General features: G+C 41.4%; 2 long non-coding RNA genes across 2 annotated transcripts; one reads left to right on the top strand and one right to left on the bottom strand.

Moving 5' to 3' along the window:
• Positions 1-1,640: 1,640 nt before the first annotated feature.
• Positions 1,641-11,301, bottom strand: LOC112542351 (uncharacterized). The gene is made up of 3 exons (XR_003086133.2): positions 11,181-11,301; positions 6,723-6,867; positions 1,641-4,384 (listed from the first exon to the last, which is right to left on the bottom strand). It is a non-coding gene; the product is annotated as an uncharacterized LOC112542351 (long non-coding RNA).
• Positions 11,302-11,559: 258 nt separating this feature from the next.
• LOC148215436 (uncharacterized) lies at positions 11,560-17,055 on the top strand. The gene is made up of 3 exons (XR_015796601.1): positions 11,560-11,677; positions 12,855-12,924; positions 15,573-17,055. It is a non-coding gene; the product is annotated as an uncharacterized LOC148215436 (long non-coding RNA).
• Positions 17,056-25,681: the final 8,626 nt, after the last annotated feature.

Here is a 25,681-nt window from a genome sequence, read left to right on the forward strand (position 1 = left end):
TTTCTAGGGCCAGTTTACCCGTTAGTTCTCCCCTTCTTCATTTGCCCCATGGATACTCTCCCTACCCTGCTACTTTCCACCATTCACTCATCCCTTTCAACAGCCAAGCTGCTTTGGGCTGAGGATTGCCTTACTTCCCCCTCCCCACCAAAGGAACGTGAAAAGAAGTTGGGTGGTTGCTCTACTCAGCAAGTGAAGCCTGAGAGATAAAACCAGCCTTTGAAGGCCAAAGTCAAATCACTCTATAAACCATCCTTACTGCCTTGTACCGGAGGCTGAGATGTCTAGGGATCCATTTTTAGAGAACAGGAGGAGGTTGCTCAAGGTGAGGACTTGGCAGTTTTTGGAAGGGGTTTTCCAGCAAGTGCCAGAGGAGAGATTCATCTAGGTTTGGGGGAAAGAAAAGAGCAGCTCTGAACAAAGGCTGGCCCTCTCAGTGTCTTGTTTTGGGGACGGCATTTTTAGGAGTGGGTGTAATGCCATCCGTCAGCCCTTCAGCCTCCAAACTGCAGGAAGGGTGGAACTGCAACTTCGATGCCAGAAAGAGGTCTTGAATTTTTAGTTTGCGCCTTCTGGAATGAAATACTGCTTGTACCTCTACTCCAAGGGCAACAGACGATAAAGCTCTTCTGAAAGGAAGTGGTCTGGCTGATTGCATACCTTATGGGAGGAAGCTGGGCAAAATAACTTGCTATTTTATCCAGAAATACCCAGCTCAGTTTTTGAAATCACAATCTAATTTTTTCTGTATATCCTTGATTTTCAATAATTAGGAACATATTTATAAAGTAGGTAACATTTTTTGTCAGCCCAATTTTTTCTGGTGTAGGATGTATGAATAAATATGCTTCTTGACTGCAGAAGCTGAAGAGTTCTGGGTAACTTGCTTAGTTTAGAGTCAGTGTCAATTTGGCAATAGTTGTGTTGTCTCTGGTTTTTGTTTTTTTTTTCCTCTGGGGATTGGCAAGATTTGTCTATACCAAGTCTTTAAGACACTTCTGTGCCTTTTGGCATGTGGGAACTCAAATACCAAAGGTTATTGTTTAAAAACACACGCGTACAAGGAACATACATTTTTTGCTAATTGCAGCAACAAATATACTGATGAAGTGTGTGTATGGATGTGTCTGTAGTCTTTTGGGAACTTCCACTCTTTTCCTGACTAAGGTAAGGGGAATTTGGCACATTTGAGTTCAATTACCATTGCTGTGTTTGCAAGTAAAATGTAAGAAGGAAGTTTTACTCAATTTCCCAACGTTCACCTCTTGAAGGAAATAGTGGTTTTTGATGACTTACAACATTGCCACAGTTCCAAATGTAGTGAATGGTACCAACGTTTTACAAGTTACCCCAATATCTGCTCCCTGGAAGTGAAGCTGGTTTAACTGTAAATCCAAGAGCCAGCTTGGTGTCATGGAAATGGTGCTGCCCTGACTAGAAGCTCAGTCATGAAAGCCACTGGGGCTGGCCAGCTTTGAGATGCGACCTCTTTTAAAGCAATAAACAGAAGCTTTACAAGTAGTATGGTAAGACATTATTTTCATGTTCTTATGATTAAAGAAGTTTTTTTTTTTTTGCTGAAATGAGTAGAAATAGATTTGAACATTCTTATCAAAGCGACATGACTGTTGTATTTGCACAACAGATTTAATTATTATCCTTAGTTGTAAACGTGTACTATTTTTACTCCGACGCAAACAGCTTGGTTAAGTTTCAGGCTTACAGTATAGCTTGAACTTGAAAAGGCGGCCTCCTGAGCTCATCTTAATCCAGGTATGAGAGATAAGATATCCAAGATGGCAGTCATTTTGGGTGCACGTGATAGAGGATGTGTGAAACTCAAGGTGGCCTACATGGTGGGAGTAAAGTGGCACCGTCCACTTGCTGTGCCGTGTAAACAAAGCCAATGTTTTATTTCTTAATGTGCAAAAGCACGTAATCCGGGTGGCTTATCTCCTAATCCTGTTTCCATAAACTATAAAAGGAAAGAGGGGAGCACATGTAGCAATGCAAGATGGAGCTGTTTCACTCATTAGTGTTCAGACTAATAGTTCACCTCTTCCTTCTGCACTGTCTGAATACCAGATGTGGTTCTAGAAGCCCAAGCAGCATCGTGGCCTAAAGTAGAGAGGCCTCCCCCAACCTGGGTTGCGGAAATCTAGACAGCTACACGTCAGCAAAGCAATACAGAAAAAGCAAATTCTCTGCTGCTGCCTGATGCACATCTGGATATCTGCTACGGTATCCGTGACAGTAGCCCTAATAAAGGGTCTGCTGCCAAATTTGGTGTGGCAGTTTTCTTCCTACTGTGAAAGAGATTTATTAATTCTCTAAGTGCCTAAGTCTGGTTGATGTAAAACGTACAGGTGTGGGGTTACTATACCTCTGAGCGTTGATGGCCACAAAAGCTCCATCAAAAAACCCCCAACAACAAACCCACTTCGCCTGTGTTAAATTCTCCACTTGCTGCTTCAAATAAGTTGCAGGGCACAGTACAAAGTGTTGTTTTTGATCTTTAAAGCTTTTAAGGGCTTCAGCTCAGGCTTCCGTGATAGTCTCCCAGCTAGAAGCCTTCCTGTCCAGTGCAATTATCATCTGAACCCTGGCTGAGAATATTCCTACCTTCAGAAATAAGGCAGATGGCAACCGAAGACTGGGCCTCTTCAGTGGCAGTCCCTGTTGTGAAAGCCCCCTCTGAAAATATTTACCTGTCAGGTTTAGCATTTTCATTGCAGGTGATCTCCCATGCTTTGGGTTAATAATCTAATCTTATACCATAGCTGGTATTTCTGACTTTAATGTATTAATAGTGGATCAATTATATATTGCTTAACAGCTTTGAACCTTTGTGGGAAAATGAAATGCAAAAACACTTGAAATCTTTCCATTCATGATTGTTTAAAGGAATCTTACTGCATATAGTAAATGAGTTCATCAGGGAGGAAGCAAATATCTTCCTGACCCAGTTTACCAAAAGTAGTAAAGATGGCTTTAAAAAAATGTGAGCCCTACAAGCAATATAACAAGTATGATTTGTGTAACATTTGGGATAGCTCTCACCTTACAGCTGCATGAAGGAAGTAGCAAGTCAGTCCCACTATTGCAAAACTGTACAAACCATCCATGGATATCTCTATCAGGCAAAGCTACCATTGGAATCTATCAGCTCTTCTACGTTCTTGTTAGAAACCGTTTCATGACAAGCAGAGACATACATCTCTGACTATTGGGTAAACAAGAAAGTAGAGCTTTAATTTTGGCAAGAGAAAGTACCAAAAAGCAGCTGTTCTGTCTTGTTTGGTTACAGGGCCAATAAACGGGAGACTCGCCTTCAGAAGTGTCATGTCACCAGAAGGGCTAAAAGCAAACCAGCTTAGGCATCGGAAGAATGCTACACAAGTCTCTTCTGCAGCACCTACAGGTCACCTCAAACACATTTCCCAATGGAATTGTGGGAGACACATTTGTAGCTAGGAACCGTCAACTGAGAAGCAATCGAGTCACGTACATTTGAATATGAAGCTGTCTTCTCTCTTTCCAATACAAGCTCATTTTCAGGAGGGGAAGTGAGGAAAGAGCAGACACAAAGGAAGGCATGCCAGGGCGGAAAAGGCCCCGGGACTAGCCCTAGTTGAGATCTAGTCCTTCTTCTCCCTCCACCCCTGCATTGCACTTTCATGTGTCCACACACTTGGCAAGGGTGGGGAATATGTGGCTTCCCAAATGTTGAGGAGCTACAACACCCAGCATTCCTTACTATTTGCCATGTGAGCTGATCTGCTGGGAGATGTAGTTCAGCAACATTTGAAAGGCCATAGGTTCTTTATCGCTCACATGGGCTATGTGTGCACTTATCCTTATCCTTTATCACTTATCCTTGACTAACTGAAATGTGGTTTGCTGAGCCCAATGTTTTGACTTCACATGAGAGATTAGATCATAAATCCCAGAGGCTGTGGTTTACTTAGCCAATGCGTTAGGCTAAAATGTGGTTGGTTTCTTTATGGTCCAATATGCAGTGTGACTCCAGTCTTTGGGTAAGAGGTGGCTTCATTAAACTGCTTTGTAATGATTCATGTGTTTTAGGTGTACTTGTACAAATATTATTGAGCTTATTTATTCCCAGACCACATAGTGAGGTGGTATCTAGAGGACCACTGGTGCTTCACCTTTGGACTTCCCATCCTAGTCCACTTGCCATTCCACCAAGTAACTGCTTCAGCTTCTACGTGGCTTTATCCAAAGTTGCTGTTTTTCACCCAGCTCTGATTACTGGATTTTCCCACTCTTGGGTCTTCAAAAGTTACTGGATTACACATTCTGTCTTCATCAACACGACCACTGGTTTGAGAAAGTTGGGCACCATAATCCAATATTTAGAGACCTAAAGTAGGGAAAGGATTAGTGAACACTGGAGTTAAAGCAGAGAATGAAGTGTTGGAGATGTCCGATTCTACCAATTCTCCTTATCTATTTCTTTTCTCAAAGAATCTTATTTCCTAAGGAAAATGCCATGGCAAGGACATTCAGTTTTGTCAAATTTTACATATTTTTTTAATAAGCAACCATGTAAGAAAACACTAGCACTGCCAATTTATGGGTACAGTTTTGTTTTGTTTTAAAAAAATTCAAATAAAGGGGAGGAAGTTTTTCCTGGCATGGAGATGGGAAAAGCCGCCTGCTTAAGTTCAGCGAGAACATTTCTGTTAAAGGCACAGGAGCAATGTCTGGAAGTTGGCAACCAGGAAATCAATCAGAATTCTGCATTCTCTACACTTGCATAATGCTGAGAATTGTCAGTGATCGAAGAACCTGAGGCTTTGGGCTACAAGACAAATGACACAGTGCTTACATGCCTTTAAAGGAAACTAGGGTTTGGTTTATTTATCAAGCCATCTTCATTAAGTCCAAAGATTCCACGAATTAAAGTGGAAATCTCTTGATGTAAAATACTGCATTTCTAGAGAGTCAGGCAATCTCTTTCTTCCTGCTGACCAGGGGATTGTGGGAAATGAAGTTCAAAATTACTGGAGTTAACTAGGTAGGGGAATCCTGAATAAGGGTTTTCAGAGACAATTGTTATAAAAATACTGTTTCCATTACTTTCTAACTGCTCCACCAGTCTAACTCTCTCTCTCTTATGAGAACAGCTTTGAAATCTTCCCCTGTAACCCCAGCTCAGATGGCTGGCTGAAACCTAATTATATCTAGCAGGCTTTCATTCTTTTGCATTCAATATACTTGATATAAAAGAATCCAGGAAAAAGGAAAATAAGTCACTGATTCTTCAAAAAGAAGGGCACTAGTGATTGAGGTTAAAAGTCTACCGCTGAGACAAAATTGGTCTTTCATCCTGTACCCCAATAACAGAAATTCAATGCATATAGCCAATTAAAACATAAAAAAGCAAAGCTATTAGAAACCAACATTGGGAACAACACAAATGACAAAAATTGGGAGTAGTGACAATTATAGTACTGTTATCCTCCCTTTCAGTGACTTATCCTAAACTGCTTCTTTTACATGGAGCTAGCCTTTGCTACCCAAGCATGGAAAGGGAATCACAGTGTGCCATTGACAATCTTGTCCTCCTGATTACAGGTTTTGTGATGGAGAATACCCTATGATTTGTTTATTACATTTCTGACCCATCGTATCTTCCTGGACCAGTGTTTCTCAACCTTGGCAGCTCTAAGATGTGTGGACTTCAACTCCCAGAATTCCCCAGCCACATATCTTAAAGTTGCCAAGGTTGAGAAACACTGTCCTGGACAGTGTACTGATCAGTTTAAAAAGTGTGATCTGGAACCAATAGATAATATGAGACAAAGAAAAGCAGTGTAAAAACCAACAGTATCATTAATAAAGGCAGGAGATAGAAAGTACAAGAATGAGTAATAAATGCGACAGATGAAATCACAGTAAAACCAACAGGGAAACAGTCTTTCACATCTATAAAACTGGTTCCTAAAACACCTGAGGAAAAGGAAAAGATGTTCATTCACAATAAGACTGTAATGCATGAACCAGGCAAGCTTGTTTGAGGATTTAATGCATTTGTCGCCAACCTGGTACCCTACAAATAATTTCTACTTCCAGAATTCCTATGGCTATATTAGTTGAGATTTTTTAGAAACAATTTTATTAGATTTTAAAACAAGAATAAAAACTAATAAAAACTATTATTAAAGATAAAGAATGAAAAAGGAAGAATGAAAAAGAAGAGAAAGAAAAAATCAAAAGTGCAGAAAACAAGAACGAAAAGAAAAAAATACAAAAATGACTTCCAACTTTCCTCACAACAGACATAAGTAACAATTTACACTAAACTCTTACTCTAAGTTTACAACTTAACTTTCATTTTTTTTCTATTGTCCAGTATTGATTCTAATCATCAGATACATATTAGTTGAGATTTCTGAGGGTGTAGTCCCAAGAGGTCTTCTGTGTTTGGTCTTGCATATAATGTCTGATATAGCAGCAAAGTCTCTCTTAGGTTGAACTCCACTCCTGATGGCTAGCTGGATATATTTATACACTTTTCTTGGCACAAAAGTTATTTGCCACCAACTTCTCCCAGGATGGATTTTCCCATCTAGTCTCAAATCAAATCTTTATTACGGTCAAAGACCAGCATAAGGAGGGTGGGGTACAGTCAATGAGAATTACAGTCATCTAGTCTGCAGCCCTGGGATTTTCTTGGCAAGTATAAGCCCGCTTACCTTCTAGATCAGCCACTGTCTGGTATAATCCAGTATAGAAACATTTTTACCCACCAGTAATTAAAAAATATTCACTTTTCCAAATCGGTGTCTCCATTTCTCTCTGTTCAGGCTTTGCAGCCTTTCCCAGTCTTCTTGTTTTTGCCTTGGGGGTAAACAAGATTCCAGGTCACTTATATAGTGAATGTCAGCTCTCTAACCTTGCTTTCTCTCTCTCTCTCTTTCACATAGCATGCTGGCTTGCTTACCAAGTGGTTGTATTTTTTGTGGCCTGCAAGTGGTAAAGCGACAGAATTCCTGATCAGACAGCATCTCAAATTGCTTGACTGATTTTTTTTCTATCTATAGTTCATTCTGAAATTGGACTGTTAATACTATTTTTTTCTTTTTCTTTTCCTTTGTATTGATCTTGGACAGCCTTTCCAAATCTGGGGCCTTCCAAATGGGTTGGGACTTCATGAATCCCACCCATCTCAAGGTTGGGGAGATTTAGGAGGAGGCAATGAAGCATGACATGGCAGATGTGTGATTGAATATTCCAATGTGTTTTTCTTAAGTTCATTAGCTTCCCCTTACAACCTGCAGCTTGGGCATGGAGGCTGTGATTCAACTGAGAAAGTAGCAAGGGAGAGGAGGTTAACATTCCCTTGCACAAGGCTGCCATGAGCTCTGGTTCAGGAAAAACAGACAGCCACCATGAAGCTGGTTCTCTCACATTATTCAGGGAGTTAATACTTGCTTCAAGAACCCATGTCAATCAAGAAATCAGCATGGGAGTTAAAATAAACTCTTCTTTTGTATTTTTCCATTTCAAAAAGTTAGCAGCCCCCACAACCAGGGAGCTTTTATTCCTTTTGCAATAAAGGAATATATGTTTGGAGAGCCAATCATACTTCTCTCCAGCTATTTGTACTTTAGCCTTAAGGCAGCCTTAACAGTTATGCTCTCTGGGGATGATAGGTGTTGTAATTGAACATAACAAGGCAGCACTAGATTGGGGGAGTCTGCTGAGGGCCTTTTATAAATCTCTCTCTTAAAAGTTGTGTTCTTCAGTGTTCCAGAAGCAACTGTTATATGTTTTTTGTTTACTCATATCCTCCACGAAACTAAGTGTAATTAGTCTTCTGTTTCTGCAGAAATCGTAGCTCTGCTTGTCTCTTTAGAGTCTAAGGCAGCCAACCAAAAGCATTGTCTCAACCAAAGTCACAACAGGCTGTTCCTCTTTCAGAAGTTATGTTGCTTCAGTTAAATGTTTCAATCATACCTCACAGAAAGACATACTGTACTGAATTATCCATCTCCAGCAGAGATAATAGAAGGCGGCCAGATTGCGTAGTATATCATGCAGAGATGCAACAGAGACTGATGTGCGGGTGGCCTCTTAAGAGTTGATCAAGTCCAGTTAGCTGGGAAATTGCTAGCTGCTGGTAAACTCCAATTCTTGTGCTTAATTATTTTTGATCTTGCATTTGGACAGTTAGAATTATTTTCTAGTGTTTCTTTTTTCAATATTAAGCCAGCTTTTTTTGCTGCAGAAACAGCAGGGAGCTAAAATTTTTGTTAGCTTCTTTGTAAGACACTATTAATTAGATTTTATATTTTTTTAATCATATGATACCGATAATCATTCGTTTTTAAAAGATACCTATTAAAACAGTCCAACAGATTAACGTTTTAATATATAATCTCCAAATATTGAACAGTAATAGAAAAAAAGCAGAAAACCTATAATTTTATATCCACTTATCTATAGGCAAGTTCTGTTCAATTTGTGTCTCTCTCTTAATTCTGAATAGGTGTTTATATATTACACTATAAATCAATTTGGCTAATGCCCATGTTAGTTGGAAATTTTTGGTAGCAGCTCTAAAACGTCTGCAGGGCATCAGGTTAGAGAAGGCTTGGATGAACCAAGAAGTCTTTTTGTAAATGTAATGGAGTGGAGTTGATTAATTTCCAAGGGCACAGGAGAACTGTCATGGAGATAGGTCTAACATAGTGAGCAAATGGCTGGTTGTGGATTCAGATTCAACACTGGTTTCATTAAGGCTTTTTTCTTCTTTTTTCTTTTTTGCGCAAACCAATCCTGCACGTGGTTGCCCAACAGTCCCACTAAGTTTAGGATTCGTTCCTAAGAAAGTACAGCATGCATCAGATTGAAAACACGGGCATGATGTAACACATTAAGCATCTAGATTTTAGAATGAGCATCCACAGTGAAGCTCAGCAGGAACTGTAATTGGTTAAGAGCCAAGGAGGGTATGTTTAAATACACCCTGAGTAGTTTTTGTTCTTTTCTGTGTTTTGGCTTGGCAAAGCTACTTGGAACAGCAGCATCTGGAAAAGCTTTGCAGGATATCCTTTCAGTGTCAGGTTTAGTCTCAACATCTGAAAGATCAAATCCTTAGCTGGTTGACATGGAACAAGTAGCAGCCCAACAGTGACTGATCTTATGTGCTGTGACATATCGGTTCATTTGTTCTTTGCAGAGTCTTAGATCAAACCCCAGTGCAGAGGTGGCTGGCCCCGAGTTAAAATTCCCAGCAACCTCTGCCAGTATGAGCAATGCTGAGGGATGCTGTGAGTTGCAGCTTAGTAGTAAATCAAGAACCACAAGTTATCTGGAGATTTTGGTGAGGGTCTTTATATGCTTTTCTTGTGAGCCAAGGTGACAGAACTACTTGTATCTTTAGCACCTTGTATCTAGGATCTCCCCTTTCATCGGGTTTGCTTTTCATCCACAATTTATTTCTGAAACGCACTGATGTTAGAACTTTACAATTACTGCCTTCCTAGTGCAGCTACGTCCCACTTGACAAACTCCAAATGTCCTAGGGTACATTTTCCATCCATTCTCACCATTGGTTGTACTTTAGACAAAATGGTAGTTTTGATTCTTTAAAGTAGTGCTTCTCAACCTTGGCAACTTTAAGATCTGTGGACTTCAACTCCTAGAATTCCCTAGCCAGTATGGGAATTGAAGTCCACAGATCTTAAAGTTGCCAAGGTTGAGAAACACTGCTTTTAAAGCCTTGGATTAAAAGATCATTCAAGTCTCTACAATTCCCTCTGCCTGAAACTGTTCTTGAGCTGCATTCAGTAGCAGATGTAATTCTCAGGCACCAGCACTTCTGAACTACTCTGGATCTAGGGATGAATTAAGGCAGGTCCTTTTCCTCTGTCAAGGGAACCAGGGAGGGTTTTCCAGGTATGTGACTTGAGATAAATGGGGCAGTCTTGAATATAAGTTCCTTCATGAGGAGCAGTGAAACTCATAATTACAAGAGTACATCTGAATGATTAGTTCTTAATAAATGAGGTCTAACGGAGCAAGTAGGGAACAAGTAAGAAGGTGCTGCCTAATACTGATTATTATTGGCATGGAGTGCCATCATTCTCTCTTCCTTTACCAAGCTGAGAGAATTTTGTGTGGAGTTTCCACCAGCTAAGCCCACACTGACTTAGCTTCAACAGGGTTTCAGAGCCAGGTGTTCCCACTTCAGTCAGGGGGTTGGATTTTCTTACAACCTTTTGCTGTTTTTCAATCCCTATTTTTTTTAAAAAAATAAAAAATGGAAGGATACTGCACCCCAGATTTCCACGTCCTGGAAGTGAGAGTATGAAACTAAGCAGCAGCAGCAAATGACAATCTCCTGCAGGTGGCAGCACAGAGCAAGTAGGTGAATTGTTTCATTGCTCACTGCTAATTCTTTACCAGCAGTATGCAACTGGTAATTGCAGCACACACGTAATCCCACGGCAATTACCATAGCAATGGTAAAGCCTGCCAAAGGCTGAGTTCTCGCCCAGAAGATCAATCTGCGTCTAGCCCGTACCACCTCAGAAGGGGAGAAGAGGGGTGGCGCGTGAGGGATTGCTCCTTAACGCAAACGTTTCCCTGCATGCATATAACCAGCGCGCCAGACGAGATAAAGCTGCGGTCCAGTCTTTCTCTCTAACCTCCAGATGTTCGTTTGCAGATTTTTAATTTTGTTTAGCCTGCAGCATTACAAGTAAGCCCTCCTTTTCGGTGATCCTGCCCAGTCACAGGTGGACTAGCTGACTGAGAACTCTGGCCTAGGACTGCATTTGCTCAGGTCTAAGAAAGTAGCGCCGCGCTTGTTTCGGGAAATGCCGTATGCCATTAAGACAGCAGCAATGCCAAGGGAGCGCGTTCCATTTCTGCATCCGTGTGCGTATAATGGCATTGTTTTTACGCAGTGAAGCTTCAGTCGTGTGCCTTTTACCTGGGCGAAAGTCTTGGTGAACAAATTGGGTCTGATAAAGAATGGGCATTGATACGGCGACACTATAAATCTTAACGAGGCGCTACGTATATGCTGCTGTTCTTCCTGTTACCACAAAAGCTCTATTAAACACACCAAACTATTAGTAACTTAATTTACAAGCATTTAGCATTTCTTAACGCTTTAACCAACATGGGGGTCGTTCTTCTACCTTTCAAATTTATGGTGTTATATAATCCCAGGAAAGTTGCTGAAAAACTACCCTTCGTTGAACTGGAACGCCTACAGAGATCTCGCCTCCAGCCTGCATTTGTATATGAAGCCAATGTCCGATGAGATGGGAATACTACAAGTCCCAGGATGCATTGCGCTGAAGAAGAACTGCATCATGGGAACAGGGTGCGGGGAGAAGGAATGCATAGAAAGAGTTCTGCCATCTTGGCGCGCGAGGGGGGCGGGGGGAGAAGCATGAGAGTCTCTTGAGCACGTTTTGCTTTTGCAAATGTACCTTATTTTTGAATGGTGATATACGCATCTCCTCTCCTCTGGCCCCTTATCAGCAGTTAATAATAGGAATTTAACCGTAGATGTTTTAATTTGCTGTCCATTTAAACTAGGAAGGGGAGATGCATCTGATGGATTTCTGCCTGTTGTGCAGCTGGGAGGAAGGTACACGCCATGGTGACCATGGAAGGAGGTTGGGAACAGGTAATGTGGCTGCCCAGTGCATGATGTGGGGAGAGGAATTCCTGCAAGCCTACAATTGTTTTTCTTTTTAAACCTTTATAACAATCGGAGCAAGACAGTCTTATTCATATCGGTACATATTTCACCTTTTTGAAACAGGAAAACAACCTCTGTATTCGTACTTTACGTCCAGGCTGAGTGGACTTCAGGCTTGGGAGGTCTGCTTTAAATCTATCTCTTTCACCACCTGGACCTGCTGCAAAAATTTGCTTTGAATGCAGACACGGAGCTGAGCAGAGCTCACAATTCTCCTTCACAAAATATACAGCCCAGGCTTTCTACGGATCAGTGTTACAAATTTGTCTGGATGGGGGTGGGGTGGGGAGTACATTTATTGCTGCTATTCTTAAACAATTGGAAGTCAGAAATCTTGGCCAATCAACTGCAAAGAATCCAGAGGTTTGAATCTCCCTTCTGGTCACTATTGCCTTATGTATGGAAACATTGAGAAGGCTTAGGTTACGAAGAAGTGAGTGTTTTGTGCCATGGAATAAGTGGTTGAAAAACTTTGGCTGCTAGATTTCTGTGTGTGCTGCATCTGGGACTAGCACAGAAGCACAATCAGCAGAAAGGGGCCTGTACTTGTCACTGATATCATTAGCACAGGTCAAGGAGTGTTTGTCATACCTGCAAAGCCACAGACTTCACAAAATTCAGAGAAATAATGCTGTTTAGGCAAAATGAGGAGCAGGTTTTTTGTTGTTCAACATCAATGGCTTGTATTGGGGAAATTTCACAACAAAAGTGCCACCTCTCGGTTTCTGTAACTAATGAGTAAAGAAGGCATAATTTTGTACTCATTCCTCTCCCCATCATCTGGAAAGAGATCCTGGGGATCTGCTGGCAACATTAGGGCCTAAATTGCAGGGAGAACTATGGCTTCCATATGGTCTTAACCTCAGTACTAAGCAAACCCAGCCGGTTTGTCTAATGTGGGAAGTAGAGATTGTAGTTCAGCAACATCAGAGGGTTGTAACTCCCCCACTTTTAGGCTAAATACACCTGCAGATAAATCCGTTTATCTTCACTGATAACTGATATGCTTAACCCAGCCACTTTTATTTTGAAAGAAAAGCATCCTATTGGTGAGCTTTTTGTCAAAACAGAGACAATGGACAAAAAGCCATTCTTTCCTCAGCACCCATCCCTGGCCAAGAAGTCCTTGGGATGACCTCTGTACTGAACATTGTTATGAGAAGGAATAAAAGGTACAGTTTCCTTGTCGCCACATTCATTTGATCGCTAGCACAATCCTCCACAGCACAGAGTGGCACAGATCACTTGACACACTAAACCAAAGCTTGATGAACAGGACCACGCAGGTTGCAATTGTGGAGGTTTAATCTAAGGGGAACTGTGTCCTGTGAACTTAAAATTCAGTTTCAGGAAACGGGGTAAATTGCTAGTCCACAGGCTCTGCTAACCAAGCTTTTCAATCTGGTTCTTAATCTGTCATGCAAGCCATGCCTTTGGTTTAATATGTTGTGTGAACCTGGTCAGTGAATGAACGGGCAGAGGGGCCTCCTAATACTTTCTCCCCAGGTAGCTTTGTGACTCTCATCCTCCCAGATGTAGTAAGCAGGTTAGCAGAAGGAGAAGCAGCTGCTCCTTTCTGTTGCTACCACAGTTGCTGCCTGGCCTTGTGAGTGGCAAAGCAAATCTGTGGTGAGGCCATGCTTGGAGTATTGTGGGCAGCTCTAGCATTGCTCCTTAGGAAGGATATCATAGAACTGAAAAAGCTGCAAAAAAAGGACAACCCAAATGATTGGGGGAAACAGCGCAATGGAGGCTCTTTAGCTTAGAAAGCAAGAAGGTAATGGGAGACATGACAGAGATATATAAAGTCACTCAGGGCATAAATAATGTGGAGGGAGAGTTTCCCTCCCTTGCTCCTACTGTTAAAACTCAAGGTCATACACTGAAACTAAACACAGGTAGATTTAGGAATACTTTCTTCACATAGAGCATAGGTAAACTGGAATTTGCTGCCAGCAGTTGTAGAAATGGCAGCCAACTTGGATGGTTTTAAAAGAAGACCGGACTAGTTTGTGGAGAATCAGGCAAGCGGTGACTGCTACTGAGGGATGTGTGCTACCTCCTGAATTCTAGGGCACATCCCCTAACTTTGGCTTGGAGATTCCTCACTAACTGTTCTTTAAGGACACATTGATATCATGTGGCCCTTACTTCACCTGCTGATTTAGGGATTTTTTTTAATCCAGTGTGGAAGTATTGATCCCCGTGGTTTTGCAATCCAAGGCTTGCTGCATGCGCTGTTTGTGTTGCTTCCGTGGTGCTGAAGCAGCAGAGGCTGGGATCTACCCAACTTCTATTGGCTGTTTGGTTCGGATGTGGACACACACCCTCCTCTCTGCTCGCTGCCAGCTTCCCTCTGTGACCACTTTGCTTTGTGGTGCTCGACTGGCACTTATTTACTTACTCTACTGGACTTATAAACTAATACAATCCAAGGCAACCCTGAGCAATGTACATCCCAACCACTGTAAATTGGGTTAAAAGCATACAATAGATATAACAATAAAATAGCAACAACAATTCATAAGAATTAACAATATATAGCAACGTATAGCCCTGGAATTTAATCCATATGTGAATCACCAAATAAAGACACATTCTATTGTTAAAGGGAACCAAATGTATCATTCCAACCCCTAAGATCTGATGAAAAAGCATGTTTTGCCTGATTTTCTAACAATTGTGGGGTGGGGAGGCAGTCTTGCAGATGTCCAAGTTCTGAATCATTTAAGGCTTTAAAGATGACAACCAGGACCTTCAATTGCACCTGAAAGTTACCTAGGAACCAATGTGGTTTTCAAAGTCATGGTATTATATGGGCAAATTGGAAACCACCAGTAACTACTCCAGCTGTTGCTTTGTGGACCAGCTGTTACAGCCCCGTGGAGTGTATATTGTGATAGTCAAATTGAAAAGTGAGAAAGGCATGAGTGACTGCGAATAGAGCCTCCTATTCCAGATGAGGTTGTAACTGGTGTACCAGATGAAACTTTGAGAAGGTCTTCCTGGCCATAGGTGCCACCTTATCAAACAGGCTGTGAATCTAGGAGGACCCCAAGTAAAAGGACAGCAACACCAAGAACCTCATGAGCCATGAGGATCCACAAAAGAGGAACAGCAGCACCCAGACTGCTGGAGAAAGCAGCAGACTAGGACTTCTCTGTAGGGACACATGTCAGGTCCACATAGAAATAAATGCCTGGTGTTTATATTTAGAAGTTCAAGGAGGCAACTAAACCTGCCACTGTAGCCTCTCTTAAAACACGCCTCCTTTCCTAGCCCACATCAAGGGGAGTAACTGGTGGATGTTCTTCCATGGGCAGACATCTGCCGATCACTGCACCTTAACTTGCCCTCCACTAAACTGTCAGGGAAACTCCACTTGCCCACTTTGTTAATGAGACAACGCAGAGATCTGCTGGGGAAAGCTAATTTGTATCAACTCATGAAAGTGTGTTTTGCTGGCTGTGTGGATGTGTCTATAGGCAGCAGGACTTAAATACTGATTGCTAGGAAGGGACCTGGGAGTGGGGTGGGGATAAAGGTGAGCTTCCAAATGCACCCAGTTGGCCACTGTGTGACACTAGATGCTGGACTAGGTGGGACATGTTCTTATGACCTTAACTTTGAAGAGAAGGTGCCCAGGCAGGGAAGTATCTCACCCCAGTTTTCCAGCTTGTGCTGAAGGGATGGAGAAAGGAGGGGCTCACTGTTGCTGTTTCCTAGTTGCCTCTCCTCCTTCAGGTAGAGGCTTATCCTTCAAAATAAAAGTGGGAGTACTAAGCTCCTTTCCCAAATATGTTTTTAACCTCATATCCAGTCAGGGTGAAGAAATAGAGGATGATGTTTACACAATGGAACCATTCATGAAGGAGAAGGGCCCAGAAGGATCTGCCTGCCTGCTTTAAGAAACAGTGAAGAGATGCAGCTTTCATCACCTAAGAGAGAACTAGAAATAAACCAGACATCAGAGGATCATCCTGCTTTGTTGGCATTCCAGGCAGTAACTTGCTATTTTGATTTGGATGGTCAGGGTATAAATCAGTTTTCACCTCTTTGTTCAAATCTACTTTGCGAGAGGCTGGCACCATCAGTGCCAAGTTGGCCCAATATTTCCTCTGGGGGGGTTCTCATCACAAACCCCATGGATGGGGTATGTCATAGGTACAGGTCCCAGAGTAATCTAGGTTACTACTCTATTTCCAAGGCTAAATAAGTGGCAGGCCAGGATAATTATGGAGAACTGAGATGCTGAAAAAGTGTACCTACCTCATATAGTTCTCATAACAGGAGCCTCGTGGATCTCTAGGCCAGACTCAGATTTGTACTTGCCAGATGTGAAGTAAAGAGGGAAAGAAAGAATGAAAAGACGAATAACACTTGGAAGTAGAGAAGCAGGGAGGAAAAAAATGGGGAAAATGAGTGCCTAGGTGTGGAGGCCCCTAAAGGGTAACTTGCCCCATGACTCTTCAGTTGTGCAACACCATTGATCTTCTAAGAGGTGTGCTTTAATAGCCACCCTATTGCAGTCTGGAAAGCAAATATGGCATCTGCGGCAAGGGTATGGGAGGTGGGAATTCCTGTGAATCGGTTTCTTTCCATGGGTGGCCTGAATACACCACCTAGCCCCACAAGAAAGCTGATTTGTTCCTATAGGTTCTTCTCAACTCTATTTTGCAAAGTATACTACATGCAATGTGATTTTTAAATGGAAACTTTCCATGGATGTTTATAAACTTTGTTATTGAATTACTTTGAGAAATGAATGTCTTAACTATAATTAGAGTTGAAAGGAAAGCAGTGCCCCCACCTTAATTTAAAAATATTTTAAAAAATGAAACAGAAAAATAATCCTTAGAATTAGCTGTTTTGTTACCTGTATTTACTTCTCCATGTAATCATCATTTCCTATACACTTTTGCCAAAAATGGACAAGCTTCTGAAAGCTGTAATGAAAGAGCTCCTCACTTTGTCTCTTCAATTGGTTTCTAGCAGTCCTTTCCATCTCTTTATCTGAGTCAAACAGATATTCAGGAAAGTATTCCTTCAATTTGGAGGAAAGGTAGAAGTTGTGTAGTACCAAGTCTGGATTGTATATTGGGTGAGGTAAGATGGTGAGATCCAACTCCACAATTGACTCTTGGGTGGCTCATGAGGTGTGAGGCCTAGCATTGTCATGTTGCCACGAAATTTCCTTCTTGACAGCAGTTTCCCTTTGAGTCATATATTAATTGTCCTGAATCAGTTGGTCAGCCTTTCTCATGTGAAACTGGTCAGTTGCTGTCACAGGTCATCCACTTCATTCTTAATCACACAAATCAGCTCTTTCTGGTTCACCATCTTTACATTTTTTGGCCCAGCGATGCCCAGTGCTCGTATCAACACAGTCATCCACATAACCTGCATTTGGCATTGAATTTCAATTGGAGAGACTCCACTGGCAGTCAGAAATTCTATCATGCTATGTTGCTTAAAGGATACTGATGAGTACTCACTGCAGGCTTCTGTTTGACAAACAGTAGCAACACAATTTTTTTCTCACAGCAACTTTCCACCAAGTGAAGTGAAAGAATAAATGCTAAAGACCATTTCAGGACTTCTAGCATGCCAGTAGTGCCACCTGTTGACAATTTATTACATTGGAGGCATTACTTCTCATTCAACGCTTGTAGAATTTGTCACCTTACAACAGATTGTCCTTAAAAAGCTAGAGCTGCCAATTTTTCATTTGGCCCTGTAGCTCTGCATGTATAGTAACTTGATGAGAAAGCATTAGCAGACATCAGTAACCGATAATGCTTGTTTGGATGACCTGACAAGCTTCCCTGCTGATTTCTATACTTCAAACCATTTTTGAACAACTGGTCAGATTAGCTTTTCCAGATCAAGTGGGATCCCTACAAAATTCATACTGCATTTATTATCGAAATATTTATTTTAAGGATAAATAATTATCAGAATGTTTATTTTAAGAGTCCTTGATGCTTTGTTTCTAGATAATAAAACACATTCATGGATTAAAAAAAAAACAGCAGCATTTCTCAACCTTGGCGAGTTTAAGGTGGGTGGACTTCAACTCCCAGAATTCCCCAGCCAGCATGGCTGGATAGGGAATTCTGGGAGTTGAAGTCCACCCATCTTAAACTCGCCAAGGTTGAGAAACACTGAAATACAGAAAGATCTTAGGGCAACTGGGAGAAATTATTTGTATTGTATATGAAGCCAAGTTCCCTAACAGTATTCAGTCCAAACATACTCTTCCCTTCTCAGGGTTAAACATGGTGGGAGTAGGGGTGGGGAAACAGTAGCCCTGTCCTGTACAGTTTCAGCAAAATCAATTGTGAACAACATCAAATGGTATTTGTAATACCAGCATGGCACCTCTTATAGTTAATTCCCAAGGTAGTTCTACTATTTTTAAATGTTTCCATTTAAGAAAAAAAAATAGATGAATGAGATATAAACAGAGAAATGTATGTAGTGCTTCATAAAACAAAAATACCTAAAAGATTAGGAGACAAACTTGATAATGAGATGTTTACTTAATACGCTGGATATATGACACAGAAACTGCAAAGCCAGCCAAATTTGTGTTGGTGGTTAAGAAAACCACACCCACCGTGACTTCTCTTTCTGTATTCTGTCTGCCTCGCCCTTTGTGTTACATAGGAAAATGCCCAGCAACTTGATCCAATAGCCCATTATACAGAAGAATTGCCAAACATTCTTTCCTTTTCTGATCTCCCCAGCTGGCAATGTTGTTTCTTTCAGCCTGCATGTAGCAGATTTGCTCTACAGAATTTCCAATGCTGTTGGATTTCACAACGTTCTATCATGTTTAGGAAAAATCTAGTCATGGATTTTCTTGGCCTGTTGCAAATGGGAGGCGACGTCCAATCAGAGAAAGCAAAGCCAGTCATATTTATTTCTGAAGTGGCTAGAATTTGCCTTCCTTAAAATCTTAACAACGAAAGAAAAAAGTAGACATGTCTACATCAAGTCTTGGAAGGTGGGGAAGATATGGAAAGGGGAAAAGTTGACCTATGGCTTAGAGCAGTGTTTTTCACACTTAGCAACTTGAAGATGTGTGGACTTCAACTCCCAGAATTCCCCAGCCAGCCATGCTGGCTGGGGAATTCTGGGAGTTGAAGTCCACACATCTTCAAGTTGCTAAGTTTGAAAAACACTGGCTAAGGGGGAAGGGGAAGCATGGATTTGCAAATACAAAACAGGAAGTTATACTAATATGAAAGAGGCTGCTAGTAAAAAAATCTGTGTCAATTGACTCTAATCATCTTTTGCTATAAAAGTGAGGTGTAGGTTTTTTCCACCTTCTAGCAGGATGTGTTGAGTGTGTGAAGCAGGAAAATTCATCCACCGGTTAAGAAACTCAGTCATTCATCTGAAGTCAATGCTGCTGGCAATTTCAGCTATGATATCAATAGCACTGTTCACAACACAGTCTCTCCATCATAATCGGTTTGAAAAACACTGGGTAATTGCACCAGCCTTTTTGCCAGATGGGCTCTTTTTCTATTTATATTTTAAAGATTGGCCAAGCATAATCTTCCTGACAAGGTTCCACAGGCCACACAAGAAAATATGCAAGGCAGATGGACTCTTGCCAAATACAGAAGAGGATAATGCAAATTGGAGATTAAACCTGCAATAAACAGGAACGAAACTTGGGAGATCTGAAAGAGCTGAAACTGAGCACATCTACATTATGAACTTAGACTGCCTCAATACCATTTCATGTTTATGAATTTTCCTGAAGAACCCCAGGAACTGGAATTTGGTGAGAATGCCTCCCCCCCAAAATTAGAAACCTACCTAATGATAGCCTCTAAACAGAGAAATTATATTAAGCCAGTGTCAGTCATAATCTAAAGATGTTTAGAAACGTTATTCTTCTGCTGAGTAGGTTTCAAAAGATTTATTCCTGCACGTAATGTACATAGAACTTGTACAAAGTTACAGAGACAAAACAGACCGTGTATCTATGGATATTACAATCCAAATTTTGCCTGGGCCAAAGAAGTTATGGCAATGAAAAGTAGACGCAAAAGAAGAGACAACTCTTAAAATGTTAGCAAGAGTGACTATCAGATGTCAATTTTTAGCAGATCAGAATTATTTGTCTCACTATCTGATTCTCTACTCCCACTGGCAGTAGCTCCCCAAGTCTCAGCAATTCTTTTCTATCACTTTCTCAAGGACACCTTTGATCATATGGTTGGGAATTACCTCAAAGATGGGTAATGCCCTGCTGATGCAAAAGGCATGGCTATCTCCTACGGACTTCACTTAAAAATCTTGAGTGAAAGAAAGTGTTGGCCTGTTCCAAGATATTCTATTCCACTGTCCACTTTCTTCTTTCCTATTCCTCAAGCTTGAGTTTAGGTTTAATCTTCTGAACCAAAAGGGAAATTTGTATTCTCACCAACATGACGTTTCTTCAGGTATCATATCCCCACTTCATCATAATTCCTCCACTCAGATCCACTGTGTTATGCTCTCCCCCCTTGGAATGGAGAAGAAGCCAAGGTAATATGGGAGGAATGTGTGGAGGGCAGCAGCAGTTCACTGATCACAGACTTTGGTTTGCATAGGGAAACCAGATGGATTTAGAGTGGGGAATGCTGCAAAGGAGCTAGAAGAAAAAAAATCAGAGTTCCAGTTGGTGTTTTGGGTGACAGATTCAGTCACAGGGCAACAAGGAGAATGAAGGGAGTCATCTAAGAGAGAAAGCACGTTTTAGGCAGCTGAAAGAGAAAGAGCTGGAATATTATATCAACCAAATAATATAGTTTTACAGCTTGTTTGCTGAAAGAGAAACACTTGCTCCATAAGAGCCAAAGGATGTGAGTCCTAAGTTTGATTCAGCTCTCCCACTTAAACCTTTAAACACATGGGGGTCATAATACCTCGGCAGGCACACCTATGAACTTAACGTAGCAGGCTCTGGTTGTTCCTTTTCCAAAACATCAGGGAGAGAAGGAGGAGGACGAAGGGAAAGGAGACTCCTTGATCCTTCAGGGGACCATTAGAGATCTCACAATGCCCAAGCAATTCCTGGAGGAGAGCTACTGCACTGCTGGAAGGGAGGGGTTCATTCCTCTAAATCAGTGTTATCCAAGCTTGGCCACTTTAAGATGAGTGGACTTCAACTCCCAGAATTCCCCAGCCAGCTGGCTGGGGAATTCTGGGAGTTGAAGTCCACTCATCTTAAAGTGGCCAAGTTTGGACAACACTGCTCTAAATCAATCTATGCCTGCCTTTTCTCATCTCCAGAGTGCTGGACCAGCTCCAATTTGAATCAGGCCACATAAGACCTCACTTTGGTACTGGTCTTTAAAGGTAGGGGTAAAATTGAGGCTGTATGAAATCAAAGCAAAAGGTCCTTGAGTGAGCATCAGGAGGATTTTCTTTACCAGTAAAGACTATTTTTAAACAAACTTGAATTTCAGTATCTCATTTTCCTGAAATCAAGTACTGGTAGTGATTGTTCAATCCAAGAGTGAAATCTTGCATTTAATTATAATTTTTTTTTAAAAAATATTCTTTACACATAACCTCCCACACATTCCAGTAGGAACCTAAGTGCTGATATGCTACTTTATTATGTCCTTTCATCTCACATAACCTGGCAGAATGGAGAATTTGGGACGTTCTTGGACTACAGTTCCTGGGACTCCTGATCACGGGCTCTGCTGGCTGCTATTAAGCCCAGTAAGTGCCTGTTCTAACAGGCCTGGGAAAAGTACTTTTTTCTTGAAAAGGGAGTCAGCTTCTTATTTCAACTCTTTTAAGGACAAATCCATTGGTCAGTATACCCACTGCCTTCCTATCATGCTTTCTTTCCTTGGATGCAAGAGACACTCAAGAAGGTGCCTTGCTAAAGCAATTGTAGGAGGAAAGCCATGATGGTCTGTGATGGCAAAAAATCAGAAGGAGTCTGGTAGTACTTTTTTTTTTCCAGCCCACAAAGTTTATTAAAAGTCATAAGCCTTCATGAGCTGCAGTTCACTTCATCAGATGCCTAAAGTGGCTAAACCAGTGTTTCTCAAACTTGGCAACTTTAAGATGTGGAAGTGGCCAATGTTGCCATCTTAAAGTTGCCAAGTTTGAAGAGCACTGGGCTAAACTGAAGATTTAAATTGGAGTAAAGTTGGCGAAGAGGAAGACAGGTTGGTTATGCAGACGCAGGTTACATGTAAGACAGATTGCACATTAACAGTTTTAATGTATTGAAAACACATTGTATTTGTTGAGACCTTGCCTGAAACCTTTTGATGTAAGTGAGTTCCGCAATTTCTCACTCTATGGTGCTTTTAAAGTCCTTTAAAAGTCACTTTGAAGCCTGGCTTATTAATAAGCTACTGCCCACACTGGACAGTGACATTGCACTTTCTCAGGCACTGGGTGGCAGGCACATGTCTGCACACAACCACCTAATTTGAAGCAGATCCTCACAAACAACAAGAAACAACAAGACAAATATGGGAACCAAACCCTGCAGCAACCCAATGTCGACTTTGCCCCCACATCTTCAACAATAGCACCATCACAGGCCCCAACTAGTACACAAAATCACAGGCACCTTCACATGTTTTTCTTCTGATGTGAGATATGCAAGTGGATTCAAAACAAGGAGAAGTGATATTAGAGCATTTCAACCTGTGACAGACCTCAAAGTGGCTATTCTGGAAAAACAAAGCTTTGAAAGTACCTTTAAGTGAGAAATTGCTGAATTAGGTCTCAGCAAACACAATGGGCTTTTAACATGTTACAATTCCTAACTGACAAAGTATTTGCCATCTGTCTCACATATAACCTACCTCTGCATAACCAACCTACCTTCCCCTCCCTTTCCCCCTCACCCCACCCCAAATTAAATCCTACATTATATGCATCTGATGAAGCGAGCTGCAGCTCATGAAAGCATATGTCTTTTAACAAAAGTGGTTACGAAAGGTGCTACCAGATTCCTTCTGATGTTCTGTAAAAGCAAGCAGCACTGGTAGAAATTGAGAAGAGGGTAGAGCAAGGGAGGAGTTAATGTTGAAAAGACACTGGAGGAGTAAAGAATAGTGAGCGGTAGGCACATTTATAAAAGGAAGGGGAAAATATTGGACATCTCAAAAAAGGGCTGTGTGTGTTGTGTATATGTGCTTGTGTTGTGGAGAGATTCATGGTGGACTATAATACACTTATTTGTGAAACAATAGGAGAGGGGAGTGGCTGCCCTGCTATTCATTATTCTTACCAGTGGATGGCGGCAGAGACTAAAGGGGAGAGGAGAGGAGAGGAGAGGAAGCCTTTTCAAGGCAAACTAGGCTCCTGGTGACTGCATCCATACTGTTTTCTTGGCAGAGTTATAGAAATGGTTTGCTTGTTCTGGGATGTCTTTTGGTTTTCCTGTCTAGCCTGCAGGCCTGGTATTTACTGAAGTAGTAAGGAGGGAAGATTATCAGCAATGTCTAGCAGCAAACAAGATTCTTCTCCAGGTTAAATGTTCTAACAGATGGAGGGAGGCTCGTTTATACAAAATACAGTAGGTTAAAAAATGATAGTCATATTAATGTATTAGAAATAAATACATATTTGAATAATATTTGCATTGGATAAGTATATATAGAATTATAATCGTTTACCGTTATGATGACATTTTAACATGTTCTTTTTTCTTTGTTGTGTTTCTTTCACTTTTTTGTTAAAGCACTTTCTATGTGCTTTTTTTTTCTCTTCTCAGTAATAAAAAAATAAATAACAGATATGGGACGGGAGGGAGGCAGGAAGCACCATGTGAAGACTTCTATACAGAGAGCGAACTAGGACGTATGTGTGCATACGTGTGTGGGTGCTTGGATCTAGAGGTAATTCTACTCCATTCAGCCAGCCTACGTGAAGACTGAGAGATCCTTGTCCCTCTGCAGATCTTGGATACCAGGACAATCTACTTGCTGAATGCCCCAACTTCCCTGCACCCTGAGAATGCATTTAGAGGCACTTTGATGTCAGCGCATGTCGGCGCGTATGCCTTGGCGTGTCTGTGTTGGGGCCTAGGCTCCCCCAGCCATTTCTGTTCCTCACATGGAGGGATGTCCACAGGTATGGTAAGAAAAAGTCAGGTTGGTGTCTGTGACCATGAGATCAATGTCTTGCCCCTTTATTACATGCAATGTAAGAAAAGGGCAGGACCTCCATTGTGCAGATGTGGCCGCCATCTTGCCCTTTTTGACTCCTCCCTGTGGGCACCCCGATTCCTAGAATTCTCTATTAGCATAACATATGAAGGGTGCCATTTTGGCTGTAATAAAATGCTTCTGAATTGCAAATGCCCACTCATTTCTCATTAAATCCTTGGAAGCGGCCTGAAGAGTGGGTGGGTGATAGCAAAATTCAGTAAATACCATATTTGATTAACTTTGAAAGCATTGATAGGAATGTAAAAATGGGGAAGGGTGTGCTATTTAATTTCATGCTAAGTTACAAGATGTAAGCAACAGTGCCTGGAAGGCAGACCCACTCAAATTGATTTCCATCTGTGTCCTATATAAGTCTCTGATCATTTGTCCCAAGTCTTATGTGGATACAAGCGTTTCTTTATGCACATTTTGCCTCCTAAAAAATGTACACATCATGTGATTCCCCCTCTTCCAGGTTTAGAACATGGTTCAGAATTGCAGGAACTTAACCAGCTGTCAGGACAGAGTAGTGTCAGAAGAGAAACAGCCTGTGCATTGTGAGTTCGATCCATATTTAGTCCTACTTAGAGGGGGTGGTGGTTTGGCCTTCAAATCAGTGTTGACTCCTGGTGACTGCCTGGACAAGTCCCTGCAGTTTTCATGGCAAGATTTTGGAAGTGGTTTGCCCTTGCCCTCGTCTTCCTAGGGCTGAGAGAGAATGACTGGCTCAAGGTCACCCAGTTGGCTTTGTGCCTAAGGCAGGACTAGAATTCATGGTCTCCCAGTTTCTACCCTGGTGCCTTAACCGCTATACCAAATTGGCTCTCTTATTTAAAGCCATTTAAATAAATAGGACAAGATAGTCATGTCTGACATAAATGTCATTTGGGTTTGGTTCAGTGCATTGTATGACCCAGCCATGGCAGTTTAGTCTGTTATGTGAATCCCACAGATTTTAATTATCTAGTGCAAATGGGACTAAATTTGGATCCCATCCAGAATTTTAATCCTGCTGCTTTCAAATGTGTTTTTTTTAATAATAATAATAATAATAAAAGATAGAACACTCTGCATATGCTCAGAGGGAGACTTTTATAGAGCAAGCCAAAGAAACCATCAACCCGGTTTTCTGCAAATGTTTAGAATCATTTTAGTTGAACAAAGTCCCACCTAAGGGGAAAAAAATCACTGTCTGAGTCAAGGCTGAGTTTTACAAAAGAAAGATGGCACCAGCAACTCTCTGACTAAATTGGCACAGCACCCTAGTTTAGGCTAAAATGTAGTTTGTGGGTCAGCATACAGTGGGAACCTAGCCATTATCTTAGCATGTTGTGTGGAATTGGCCATCATGTTAAGCCATACTGCAGTTTATGTTTGGGCATAGCATGGTATGCCAAGCTATATCTGTTCTACAAAACTCTAGATGGCTAGATGATCAGTGAAGCTCATTTTTGCTGCCACCTTGTGTTTTTTGTGGTATTTCAGCCCAAATACGGTAGCATGAATGTTATTTGAACAGCTGTTTTGTTGATGCAGGTGTAGGGCTTAGTTTTTGTGAACCCAGTCTGTGTGCTGTATTCCACTGTATAATGGAAGAGCTTGTCCTGCCCTTACAGCGAAATGCTTTGCACGGAGCACAGATGTTTGGACAATTCCTTTTTACTTGGTAATCACAAGAGGTGTAATACAATCTTTGGTCACTTGGTGACACTATTTGCAGAGTAAACAACATGGAGTT

Source organism: Python bivittatus, unplaced genomic scaffold (genome assembly GCF_059951505.1).
Source record: "Python bivittatus isolate LINGU-HERP-01145 unplaced genomic scaffold, Pbiv_v1 ctg000410_np1212, whole genome shotgun sequence".
NCBI lineage: Eukaryota > Metazoa > Chordata > Lepidosauria > Squamata > Pythonidae > Python > Python bivittatus.